Here is a 13,409-nt window from a genome sequence, read left to right as displayed (position 1 = left end):
TACAATGTTGGGATTGCCATAGGTAAGTAGATAACATTCCAATAAATTTACTAACAAGTTTTTCTTTCATGATTGAAATATTATTTTTCTTAAGTATATTTCATGTACTATTTCAAGTGTTCAATATTTTGTTAATTATATTGCTTTAAACTCTTGCAGTTGTGATTTATATGGTGAAAAGTAACAGAATTATAATATGTCTATATATATTCATTGTAAATTATATCTTGAAGGGTGATGAAAAGTTGTACTAGCTCAAATTGGGATTTTTTTTATATTTGATAAAGGCAAATGTGGACTTAGCAATGAATTTTATATTGAGAAGAATTGAGGTTTTGAAAGGGTCATGCGAGTTTGATATGGAGAACACAACATTTTATTTTGAAAATGATTCATTTCTTGCATGTTTGAAAAAGTAATTTTTAAAGGATTCTACACAGAGCATTGATTGCTAACGGTAGTTCCTTAGCCCTTGGCGCACCTTGGTCAATGACTAGTTAGTTTGATTTTCGTGAGTTTTGTTCTCATGTTTGTTATTCGTTGGTCTCATACCTACGTATGTTTTGTGGCTTTGACCATGTTTGGTTAGTCGCCCTCATGGACTGTGTGTCCACGTTTATCTCGTAACTTTAACCATGTCTGGTTATTTACCCTCATGAACTGTGTGTCCACGTTTATTTTCATAGCGTAAGCTGCATTTGGTTATTTACCTTCATGAACTATGTGTCCATACTTGTTACTTGTTCTACAAAGTCCTCAGATTTAATAGATTTGTGAATATATATTTATATACACTTTATTGATTTTAAATAGTGAATGTTATTATTTTTGTTTACTTAATTTATTTTATTTTATAAGATCAAGTGTTAAGGTTCTGTCGTTGTAAATTTATTGGTTCGGTAATTTTGAAGCTACCTAGGATCTTGTAATTTCCAAGCTCATTTATTATATCATATTGATGTTCTCTTTTAATTATGCACCAATTTATTTGATGAATTTATTTATCTTGAATCTTTTGATTTCATTATTGGGATGTCATTCACTGAAAAAGTTTTTAGCCTCAGATATTGTAGACAGCTAAAGACCTCCGGGGGATCAATGAAGGATATATTTTCAAACTGAGGTTAAAGCATTAATTCGATTAAATTTATATGTTGTAAAACTTGAATTTATATATTATACTATGTTATTTGTAAATTCTATTTTAGATGCTCCACATAGACTATACTTAAAATTCTCGTATTGATTAATTATTTATTTGTTTATTGATAAGAGCAAAACTCATTATTGTTGTTTTTGCTAATGTTGTTGTTGTAGAAATTTTTGAAGACTCTATATTAAGTTTCTAAGAAAAATTTATGACTTTTTGGTACAAATAAAAAAAATGAAAATGAAGAGCCCTACTCATTTCCATGAATGTGTTGTAATTAAAACATAGCAGCTGGTGTTAAGGCTAAGGGATATGTTTTTCTATGCATATCTCAAGCCGGTCACGCTTAAATTTTGGAGCATGACAGTTTAATTATTTGACATTATAATAGGCTACGCTTTTATCAAAGCAAGGAGAGGAGTGAATTATTAAAGCGAAAGCCTGAAAGGTAGGGTGTGAGATGAGGGACTTGAGGGATAAAATAAGTGTCTGCTTGTGTTTTATGGGACCCCGCTGAAAAAAGGAGGTTTTTGTAACTAGTTTTCTCTTTAGTTGTTGATATTTAAAGGAAGCTTTAATGCTTAATATTAATTTTTTTTTCCCATGCTAGTGGATGGTTAACTTTAGTGTGTGTTTTGAAGTTGGAATTTTGCTTTTGAAAGAAGGGGATTGCAATTAGACATTTGATTGAGCAACCTAGAATTTGAATATACCTAATTTATACTTGAGATAGGCATATATTCAATAGCCCTATGAGCTTGTGAGGCTTGTGCTTTTGGCTGAATCTTGACTTGCATTTAAGACATAATAGCACTGAGTTAGATTATGGATTTTTTTTTTTTTGGATCGCAAAACACTTAAATATAATTGAGTGCCTTGATTCTAAAGTTGAAACGAAACTACTTAACTAGGAAATTGAATTGAAGGGCATTAAAATTCCTATGGTGTTCATTAATGGGAGAGTTCCAATAAAATTAATCGAAGGACATTATTACAAAAAAGACAAAAAAATCTGAAATTTTACTACTGAAATTTTGGGTCTGAACTGAAATTAAAATGTAAGACAAGATGACTGAAATAATCTTTTTGAGTTAAGATTTTCACTTTACATGTTAATTCCCTGTAATTACTTGTTAAAATCTTAATTACTTTACATGTTAATTCCCTACTTGTTAAAATCTTTGCTTTTATATGTTAATTCCCTAACATCACTTGATGACTTGTTAACTCAATTGATATACTTGTAATTAAATGCATGATGTTACTTGTTAATTCCTTATAATTACTTGTTAAAATATTTAGTTTACATGTTAACATTTTTATATTATTCATAAAATAAGGCTTGTCACTTAGTCCAAAATATCCAAAACTACTTTGAAAGAACACCACACATTTATATAGTTGTGATTAATTATATTCTCTAATCGCTTCACACGGAACTATATATTTCAGACATCTAATACCTCGAGTCAAGTTGCACCCCCTTGAGCTTTATTATCATAGAAAATAAATAGAAATTAGAAAGTAATTCAGGCGGACCAATAAAGTAGGCTCATCATATTTTTTTAAATCTAACAAGTTCAGTACAACCACATACTAAACCAACAACAAACACACAAAAACACACACTAGTCCGTTATTATTCTACAAATTAGCACGCGAGACAGAAGCTAGTTCATTTTATTTTACACAAACACACACCACACTGGGGGGAATATATATATATATATATATATAATTACTTAAAGTGAATTCTCAAAGTTCACAATCACCACAGGACTCCTTACTGTGTGCTTTCCATCAGTCCACGACATTTCCCCAAAGGAAGATTTAGGTTGAGCCACACCCGTTGCCTTCAAAGTAACTCGAAAGCTCTTCTTTTCGAGTGTTCTCTTGAAGCTCAGTTTTTGGGTTGACAATAAGTTGAACTCCTTTAGGAGGTTTGATACTCACTGAGTACGTGCTTGCAGGCCCAACATTTGTTACTGTACGAGTAACAGTTATAGGCTTTGCTCCAAGATTAGCCAGAGAGATCGAAGGATAGTTGAAATCTGTGATCTTGTAGGACTGGGGACATTTATAGGGCTTGTTAAAATTAAATGATGCAACTAAGCTTTCCTCGTATCCAGAAGCACATAAGAAGTTCAGGTAATCAGAAGGCTTAAGATCGTAAACAAGTCCAGGGTCTATTGCAAGGTTGGGACGAACATGCCCTGAACCATAAGCAAATGGAGTTGCTTCAGTATGATCATTTACTCCGTCCAGAATTGGTCTGTTGGTATTATCGAGTGTGGTTGCTGCAAGGACGTAGATTATGAAAGTCAATATGAATGCTTTTTAAGAGAAAAAGAAATGCATATTAATTATCAAGACAAAGTTTAGGCGAGTTGGGTTTTACAAGTTCAAATGGAAGGTATATTACCTACTACTTATTACTTACTAATGAGCTCATTATATCAGCGTTAAGTTTTAAATCTATACTCATAAGGGAGGTTAGGAATAAGGAGCAACCATCTAGAAATGGGAAGAGAGAACAAATAGTAAAAAGCAATATAAGGATGTCGTATTTTAATTAAAATTTCAAGACTCAAATTTATGAGTCTTTCACCTTCCCTCGGATAGGTGATTATTAAGTTTTAAATCCATACTCATATATAGGATATATGAATCCATGGATATGCCCATGAGGGCACAAATGCTCACTAACTAAATCAACCATCATTACTGTCTAAACAATATTTACATATGACTAGTTCCATTTACTTATCACTATTAGAAATTTAGAATGTATTGAAATTAAAAGTCTCACACTGATTAACTAAAGAAAAGATTGAAGGCATATAACCTTAAAGGAGGTCATATCAATTTGGCTTAGGCTAATTTGATAGAAAGACAAACCTAATATGTCCCTAATTTCACAAAAATTCAATAATCTTACTACCTGTAGTCATGATAGCTGACTTGATTGCTGCTGGACTCCATGTAGGATGGCGAGTTTTGAGAAGACCGGCAATTCCAGCAACATGGGGGCACGCCATGGATGTTCCAGAGAGGACATTGAACAGAAATCGACGCTTATCTGATGGCAAATTGGTGGGACTTGCACCGCCTGAATAAGCAGCAAGTATATTAAGACCTGGTGCAGTCACATCAGGCTGAAACCAAAAACAAAGAAAAACCTTGAGGATTGAAAGAAATAAGTGACTAGTGACTGATACATGCATACATGCATACAAGTGAGAATTGAAAAGAACCTTGAGGAGTGAAGGCTCAATGACACTAGGTCCCCTCGATGAGAAAGAAGCCATCACTGGAGCTGGTCTTATTCCTAGCAACGTTTTTGCATTATCAAAGAATGCCCCGCCTTTCCTGCATTGATTTATGTGTTTAAAATAAAATGAATTGAACACCTCTATCTAATTCAACAGCTCAATTTAGTATATATTCTCAAAATTTCAAGATTACGGATTCGAGATGCATATATAATATAATTAGCGAAAAACAACACGTCTAGTAATTAGGAAGTAGATTCAGAATATATATATATATATATATATAGCTTCAAATGTATTTAACAAAGTAGTTTAAGCTATTTTGATTAAGTAGACAATCCAGAAGCACAGTTATATAAATAAAGGCTTTGTCAATTATTACCACATGTTGTTCTTGTTTGTGGAATTGCTTGTCTTCTGTGAGGTATTTTGAGTGCCGGAGGTGCCACAAAGTTGAGCGTCGGCAGTAACAGTGGAACCACTGCGAGCATCATTTTGCAAAATCATTCCCACAGCTCCAGCAAGCGTGGCTTGAAAGCCCTTGTTCACTGGTCTTATGGTCCTTCCTCTTTGGCATATCAATATTCTTCCCTGTACTTTGCTACGATCAAGCGTTCCAGGATTGCACAGGTCACTGTACATGAGGATTATTTAACATTAACATTAACGGTGTGTGTGTATATTTGGGTGTGTGGTCATTTGTAGTCATCTAATTAAGGAAGCCTTTGAAAATTTTGAGCTTACGCATCTTGATATGTCACGTTTGGAAGCCTAGCATCACCACCACGTATCACTGGAGTTAACTGCTGCTGAGGTGTACCTGCCGTAATACTTGTACCCTGTGTGTGTGTGTGTGTTACAGTTAGAACTTACACAAGACTACGAAAATCCGGATAGACATTGATTCCCTCCGTTCCGGTTTACAAGTGAATTTTGAAGTGTAGTTTCATATTATATGTGATGGACTTCAATTTCATGCCATGAAAAAATTCTGTCAAAAATAGTCACAATTTTTTTTCTGTTGTGATATGTCATGGATAACTACTTTTGCGATGCTTCAGACCTGGATGCGTTGGCCATTACTGAGAGTGATGTTATCACTGAAGTCTCTATCAATGGAGCTAGCAGCAATAGTAAAAGTCCAAGGTGCGACATTCTTGACAGTTCCAGAATCTGGTCCTTCGTTGCCTGCGGAGCAAACTACGACGATACCTTTGGAAACTGCATGGAAGGCTCCAATGGAGATGCCATCAGATAACAAGTCTTCAGGATAGTGCTGATTCCCACCAATAGAAACTGATATCACGTCAACATTATCACTAATGGCCTGGTCAAATGCAGAGAGCAAATCTGCATCGTGACACCCTCCTCCTTCCATTGGGTCCCAGCATGCCTTGTACACTGCCAGACGAGCCCTGGGGGACCCACCCTTGGCAGTGCCATTACCATTGTTGAGCACACTTGCGTTCCGAACGAAGTTGCCGACGGCAGTTGATGCAGTGTGAGTACCATGTCCTACAATGTCGCGTGCACTACGATGATGTAATGGATCTACTTCACCGAAGTTTGATTCGTAGCCGTTCAGGAAGACTTTTGCTGCTAGTATCTTCCTGGATATATCACGTTCACAACACATTCAGTATGTGTGCAGGCGTAAATAATTAATCAGAGAGTATTGTGACTGTACTAATGAATTATATATCAGCGGACAGTAGCTAGAAAATGACCGGTTGCAGAGAGTTCCATTAAAACGGCGAGGCAAATTGTGAATCTGACAAGTGGAACCACCACGCCACTTTGCTGGAGCAGAGCCATATCCTCTGTCATTGAAGCTCTTGGACTCTGGCCAAACACCTTTTAAGAAAAGATTGAAAGCCACAGAAGAAAAACCGTGTCAGACCTTAACAAGAATATATTTTACATCTAAAAGTGGACAAGAACAAACATAATAATATCAAAAGATCATATGAGGCCCATGAACTATTCAATTAGCACATTTATTATGAGGTTAAAGGTCATTTTTGCCCATCAAATTTACTCAAAGAGTTACTAGCTACCATCACGGGTGGAGATAGGAAGGGACTAGCAGGGGCCACACCCTCCTAATTTTTTAATTTTTTTAATAAAATATAAGAATTATATATTTTTAGCCCCTTAAGTGAGCAAATTATAGATGAAAGAAATTGTGAGAATTATTATCAATTTTATGGTAGCTTGAAGATACAGTTATAATATCTCTTAATTTAATTTTGCTTTCATTTTATATTTGATGAAAGAAATTGTGAGAATTATTATCAACAAAGTTTATAAAGCAGGGCAACAAAAATTTCAAGATATATTAAATGAAAAGCATATCAATTGAAAGAATTAAATAGTAAATTCAATAAGCAAGTAATAAAAATTTTTTATGTTGAACAGAACTTTAAATTTGAAATATATATTTAAATTATTCAATGCTTATGGGGAAAATGAAATATTCTCTAATTTAATGATAGTCTATATTGATAAAAAATTTTAAATTTTTTTATCATAAACGTGATAATTAATTATTCTTATGGCATAAAATATTAATGAGTAAAACTTAAAAAATGAAGATATATATTTATTTTTGTTACATATATATGTGTGTGTAAAATTGAATATAAATATATAGGTTGAAATATTTATGTTATGTTAATGATATATAAATTTAATTTTCTTTCAATTATCATATATGATTTGTTATTTCAGCCTCCCTTAACAAAAAATTTTGGCTTCGCCCCTGGCTACCATACACTCAATTATAGGTTAATTTTGTCTCTCAAAGTTAAAGATTCTTTCCATTATCACCTTATTGTTAACTCGCCATCCGTTCACCCATAGTGAGCCTCGTATTACATTTTTTTAATATTTTTTATTAAAAAATATTTGAGTTCAAGGTGTTCACTGACCCTTCGCGGTAAAATTGAGGATTAAAAATAACCCTCAACCTAATATTTTATAATAACAAATATTTAAAAAATGCAATGTGAAACCTACTAATAGTGAAGTAAATGATGAGTTAATGGTGGGATGAGGAAGGTGAGAATCTTTAACATTGCGGGATAAAATTGACTTATTATTGAATTTAAGATGTTTAGTGACCCTTCAAGTAAAGTTGAAGAGCAAAAATGACTCTTATACTTTTATTAAATGTGAGTTATAAAAAATGGCCAAACACCTATTCAAAATGGGGAGAGCATGCTCCCATGGTCATGGTTTTCATCCTGTCCTCAATTGGCTACGGTTACTCAAAAGAATATAGCGACACTCAAAAATAAAGACCTGCGAAAATTGGAAATGATGAGGCCCATAAAATCTTGGAAATTGAATTTTAAGTATTAAGATGCTTTTCTATAGTTTACAAATTATTGGTATCAAACGGGATATAAGAGTAAGTGACTAAATGTTCATCTTAGATAGGGGGTGTTTTTATCAAAATATTATTTTTTAAACTGCAAAAAAGATCGGTCTTAAAATTCAATTTCCAAGTTCTAAATGGTTATTACTGATTTTGCTGGGCTTTAATTACGATTTTTCCAAAGTTGAAGGAAGATAAAAATGATTTTGGGCGGCATCGGTGGGTGACGCTTTTGCCAAAGTTGCTTTAAATCCTTCCCTGAAGTTCTTTTAAAAATGGGTTCTTTTCTCTAACAAATATAATAATAAAATAAAAAGACTGCGACTGTAATGATTATATATACGAGTTTCAAATGCAGGGAGACTTTCTTTTGTGCCTTTCTTTCTCCCTGTGTATAGGTGCATGGATGTATATATGAAACATAATTGAAAATTCTTAAGAAACACAAAGCTGATAATTTTTAGATATTCTTTTTGTTTTGGTATAACTCTAAAGATTACATTGTTAATAGATCGCAAAATAATGCGACATGAGAGAGTTTATATAATATGTATACATATAGATTAAAAACGTTTTTATAAAAAGTTTTAAAATACCTAGGGGCATTTGGTTTGATGGGGCAAGGGAGTCAAATGGATTTTAATTTCAACTCTAGGAATATATATTCAGTCACTTTACATAAAAATGTAAAGGCATCCCTAAGTCACTCATGAGGTCACCATTAAATAATAATGGTCACAGATAATGGGGGTTTGGTTTAATATGAGCAGATGACGGTAATATTCAGGTTTCTCAGGTACCGTGCAGACGATAGAATAAAGAAAAATTTAAAATAATCCATTTCAATCAATTATATTTCCTTGAAAAGGACATTTATTATTAAAAAAATCTTAAGAATGCCTTTAGAAAAGGATATCAGTAATCAATAAATAGTCTTTTCAGTTATTCGGTTTTGTAAATATTACTTTGTGAACATGTCTTCATACTTTAAAAAACAAAGCATATCAATGTAAAATCGATTACACACACACGAGTTTCCTAAAGGGGAGAAAAATATGAGAAATAACTCTTTATAAATCATGAACAGCCTGCCTCATTATTCTTTAAACTCTTCGTATTTTAACCATGTATTTGATTGAGAAGATAAAATAGAAAGAAGAGAAAAATGGTGGAAAGTGATTGTTTCTCCTTCCACGGTTGAGCGAAAGTTAGCAGGGACAAGAGAAAAATCATTAATTCCACATGGACAACAATAAATTTAATAATTTTAGAAAAATATTTACATATAATAATGAAATTTATTATTCTAACATATATTTATTTGATTTTCATAATATTTTTCTGAATGAAATTAAAATATAAATTAAATTTTAATCTTAACTTATAATTAAATATAATGAAAATAAATCACTATACGAATTTAATAATAGTTACCAGTATCAATGACACCAATGATTGAATTTTGACCAAACCTTCCCTTGATCCAAGCTGAGTCTGCTCTAACTCTTCCATTTCTTTCTTGTCCCAGAAATCCCCACGATCTAGTCGTGTGTATTGCATGCACTTTGCTCACGAACACTGCCACAACATTTTGCTTTTCTATACAAATTCCAGAAACAAAATCTAATCACAATCAATTCACAAGATGATGTTATATATGCTGATGAACTTATCAATACAGAACTGAACAATTCACTCACTTTTGATCTCTGCAGCTTCTTCGTCTTCAAGCAAAGCAGCAAACCCATTAATGTGTTTATTATAGGAGTAAATGATAGCTTCTTTGGCCTTCTCATGGCTGTCAAAGGAGGTTTTTACAAATCATACAGTTAAGTTTACTGGAAGCTTCTTCTTCGAATTATATTTTAAATAGAAGATTATGGTTTTGATTCTTTCTTTATTTTTTTGTTTTTTTTTTTTGGGCTACACAGCAGGGATTATCTGCCTCGAGGTATGGAAGGCAAAAAATACACCTCTCTCAACTAAATTGCTATTCATACAAGGGTTGGGATTCAAACTTCCAACCACGTGACCAAAATCTTTGTCATTCACGTCAATTTTAGTTGGTTTTATGATTTTGATTCTGCGTTTGTACTTACCTTCCCAAGACAGTGCCCAGAAAATCATAATGGGAATTCGTGGCAGATTCCATATCAGCAGAGGAAGGGTCTGGGCCATGAGAATGTGATCCAAAGTATACAATGTAAGACTGAAAAACACAGAATGGGCGAAGAAATTAAAGATTTGTGAGAATTTAGGAATGAAGAACGAAGAAATTAAAGTTGTGCTTCTAGCTTGCCTTTTTGATGGCATAAGCAGGTTGCTGTAACTGTAGGAAAGTGCAAAGCAGAAACGATGAAAGAAGAAGATGACTACAGAAAGCTGATGAAGATGAGCCCATCGTTTTTCTGAAGTAGTGGTGAGTGGCAATGGTAGCTCGGCTTCATCTTATAGAATAACTTCACATCCACGTGTTTTGGAATCGGCCATTTTTTTTGGTAAGTAAATCATCATGAATACCTTATTGATTAAAATCAATGCTAATAATGGGGAGCGATTGCCTAGAAAAGGAGGAAAGATCAGAGCAATGGATGACACTAGTGAAAAAATATACCACTTCTTGATTCACTTCAAATTTACGAGTCTTTTTTTTTTATTTATTTTAATTATTAAGTTTAACTTTATTTAATATAGGACTTGTTATATCGTTTAAAGTCCACTCACATTTTGATATCTTAACAATAATGATAACATAAGTGGCAAAGATTTTCATAATTTAAACAAGTGAAATGAGTTTAAATATTAGCTCTTGTGTATAAAGCAACCTATTTAAAGTAGGCCCTCAATAAATGAGAGAGATTAGAGTATACGTCTTGTGCTAAGTATAAAATATAAAATTTATACATATTTAATTAGTATATATCATTCACAAGTTTACTCCATATAATATAAATAATAAAATTATAAAATAAAATATAAATTTCATGAGTTGGATGCAATTTGTTATTGTTTCTCATGTAAATTTAATCTGAGTTGTTTCCAACACATTGTTCATAAATCTCTGCTTTTATCTCTGTATGCAAATAACCTATTAGTTAGATTTTTTATTTATTATATTAAGACATTATTTATTTTTCAATTTGCGTACTCTTATCATTCGAGCTAGCATTAAGTAATTATTTTATCTTTTTGTGTAAAGAACAAGTTCATGGGATAATTTTGTTTAATATTAAATACTCCCTCTATTTTTATATATAAAAAAAAATCATATCACACAGTTTAAAAAAGTCAGTTAATTATAATAATCATGTCTAAAAAAAAAAAAAATGAATTAAAATGCCTTATGTTAATTAACATATAAGCTTACATTAATTGTTTCTTGTTAATTTAAATTATGAGGGTGATTTAGAATATGTGATTTTGCTTATGAGAAATACAAGTTAAAAGTGATAATTTCTCTAACATTTTAAAACTGGAGCGAGTATGTTACACACACATCTTTTGTTTTATTTTCTACCTTTATTTAAATATGATTATGATGGCGACCTGCTTGATTGTCTTATTGAGCACTATATCTTGTGAAGTAATTGTGAACTTGACTGATGCATTATGGTCTATGGCGTTGTATAATGAAATTTTAAATATTTCATGTATATTATTTAGTGATATTGAAATTGTATTTCTTTTTGTAAAATTTTCCTATATTATTTTTTATATGATTGCCTATATTATATTTCCACCACTTAGCTTGTTCTTGAAAGTTGAAACTCAGCAACTATGCAATCTAATTTTAATATAAAAAAATAGCATGCTCAAAAAATTTTGTGCGGAAATATTTTAAAAAATCTTTTAGTCCTAAGGTGCTCAAAAGATTTTGAACAAGGCCCTTTTTTAGTCGTTATGGAGCCGCGCCGTTTGGTTTCGTTTTATTTTTTTTTAATTATTGTTATAGTGAGCTACATCAACTGTCTATCCATTATATTTTAATTAATTATAAAAACATCTTTATTGGAGATGTATTTTTCTTTTTCTTTTACTAATCTTTCGATTATTATTTAATTTATTGGGATGAATCGTTTTCTAAAGTAAGATGTCTCATGCATCTTTTTGTGCTTTGCCATATATACAAAAAGACTTACATTTGGTGCAGGAGGAGGGTGGAATATTAATAGAAATGAGAAAAAGGGAAGGATTTTAATGAAAAATAGTATTTTGTTTGACTCGAGAGGAGGGAAAAAAATAATTATATGTAGACAATTATATGCTTGCCTTATTAAAATTAATTTTTTCCTTACTTTTAAAATTTTAAATAAAATACACACGAGATGTAAAGCTCCCTCCTTTTGTCCCCAAAAAAAAAAAAAAAACAAGGTGTAAAGCTGATGTGCGAGTATGACTTGTATGACTTGTTCGTCATGCAAAGCGTCATTGTAGATATCATCATTGATGCCACCTAGGATACCACACAGGATCACATTAGAATAGTTCCCATTTCTGCAAGGACTATCAGTCCGAAAATCTTTCCCCGAAATAATTTTTGAGTCTAATAGTAAATTAACTCTTTATTTTTTTGAAGTTAAAAACTTTCACGACAAAAACATTTTTTTTATAACAGTGCTGGGAGGAATCACCCCTCGGCACAAAAAATACTGGTCTGGTCATCACTTTTTTTAAAAAAAAATTCCTTGATAAATAAAGTAGATGTATGAATAGTGCAAAACTTTAGGTAAAGATCAGGAGTGATTCAAAATCTATGAAAGGAGAATCCTAAGAGCACATGGTATGAAGGTGACAAGATAATATGGTAACGAAAATAATGATATAACCGAGTCCTATGATCCCATCTTTAACTTAATTAGTGGCTAAAAAAAGTCTTTAAATCAATTAAGATAAGGTGTTACTGCTTTTCCCTCATGGAAAGTTTATGATCTCTTCATCATGTCTTATCTCTGCATCACCAAAATGGATGACAGAAATGCCTCCCCCTCCCGTTTAACATATATCATGATTCTTATCCCGTGCCTTTCTAAATATAAGGTACATATATTTTGAGTTTGATTTGATTGTAAATATTAGATTATTAAGTTATTTAAGTATGAGTAGATTTGAGCTAATGTCAAAAGTCTCACATTAAATAAAATTTTTCTTAATAATTAATATGAAAATAAAAAAATACCTTATAAACTCGAGATCTGAGCTATTAAGTTAGGATATATTGTCCTTTTACTAATCTTGTCTAGTTGTCATTCCCCATTCCTAACAAAGGTTTTATTCTCTCTTGTGATATTTATTAAATTTTTCTTCCCACAATACCTCTATTTATTAGAACATTTTATTTCTATCTATTAAATTTTAATATATAGTTAACTGGCAGGGATATTTTAAAAAAAAATATCACAAATTTTCCATACATTTATTACAATTAATTGACTTACCTATTTTTCTTAGTTTCTACAAATCAGTTAAGAAAACTTTATACTTAGGACAGCGCCTGATGGAGTATGTGATAAAGGGATAATTATACAAGTCTCACTCAACACAATTAATTAATGTGTTGTTATTCTCTTAAATTCAGTTGTTAATAAACTTGAAAGTAATTAATTATATT

General features: G+C 31.8%; 1 pseudogene; it reads right to left on the bottom strand.

Annotated features, from left to right (window-relative positions):
* Nucleotides 1-2,688: 2,688 nt before the first annotated feature.
* LOC129318555 (subtilisin-like protease Glyma18g48580) lies at nucleotides 2,689-10,256 on the bottom strand (annotated as a pseudogene).
* Between the last annotated feature and the right edge of the window lie 3,153 nt (nucleotides 10,257-13,409).

This window comes from Prosopis cineraria, unplaced genomic scaffold (assembly GCF_029017545.1).
Source record: "Prosopis cineraria cultivar Desert tree isolate PC_DT_omini unplaced genomic scaffold, ASM2901754v1 PC8, whole genome shotgun sequence".
Lineage (NCBI taxonomy): Eukaryota > Viridiplantae > Streptophyta > Magnoliopsida > Fabales > Fabaceae > Prosopis > Prosopis cineraria.
Note: the sequence above shows the minus strand (reverse complement) of the source record. Positions and strands in the feature narration are given on the sequence as shown.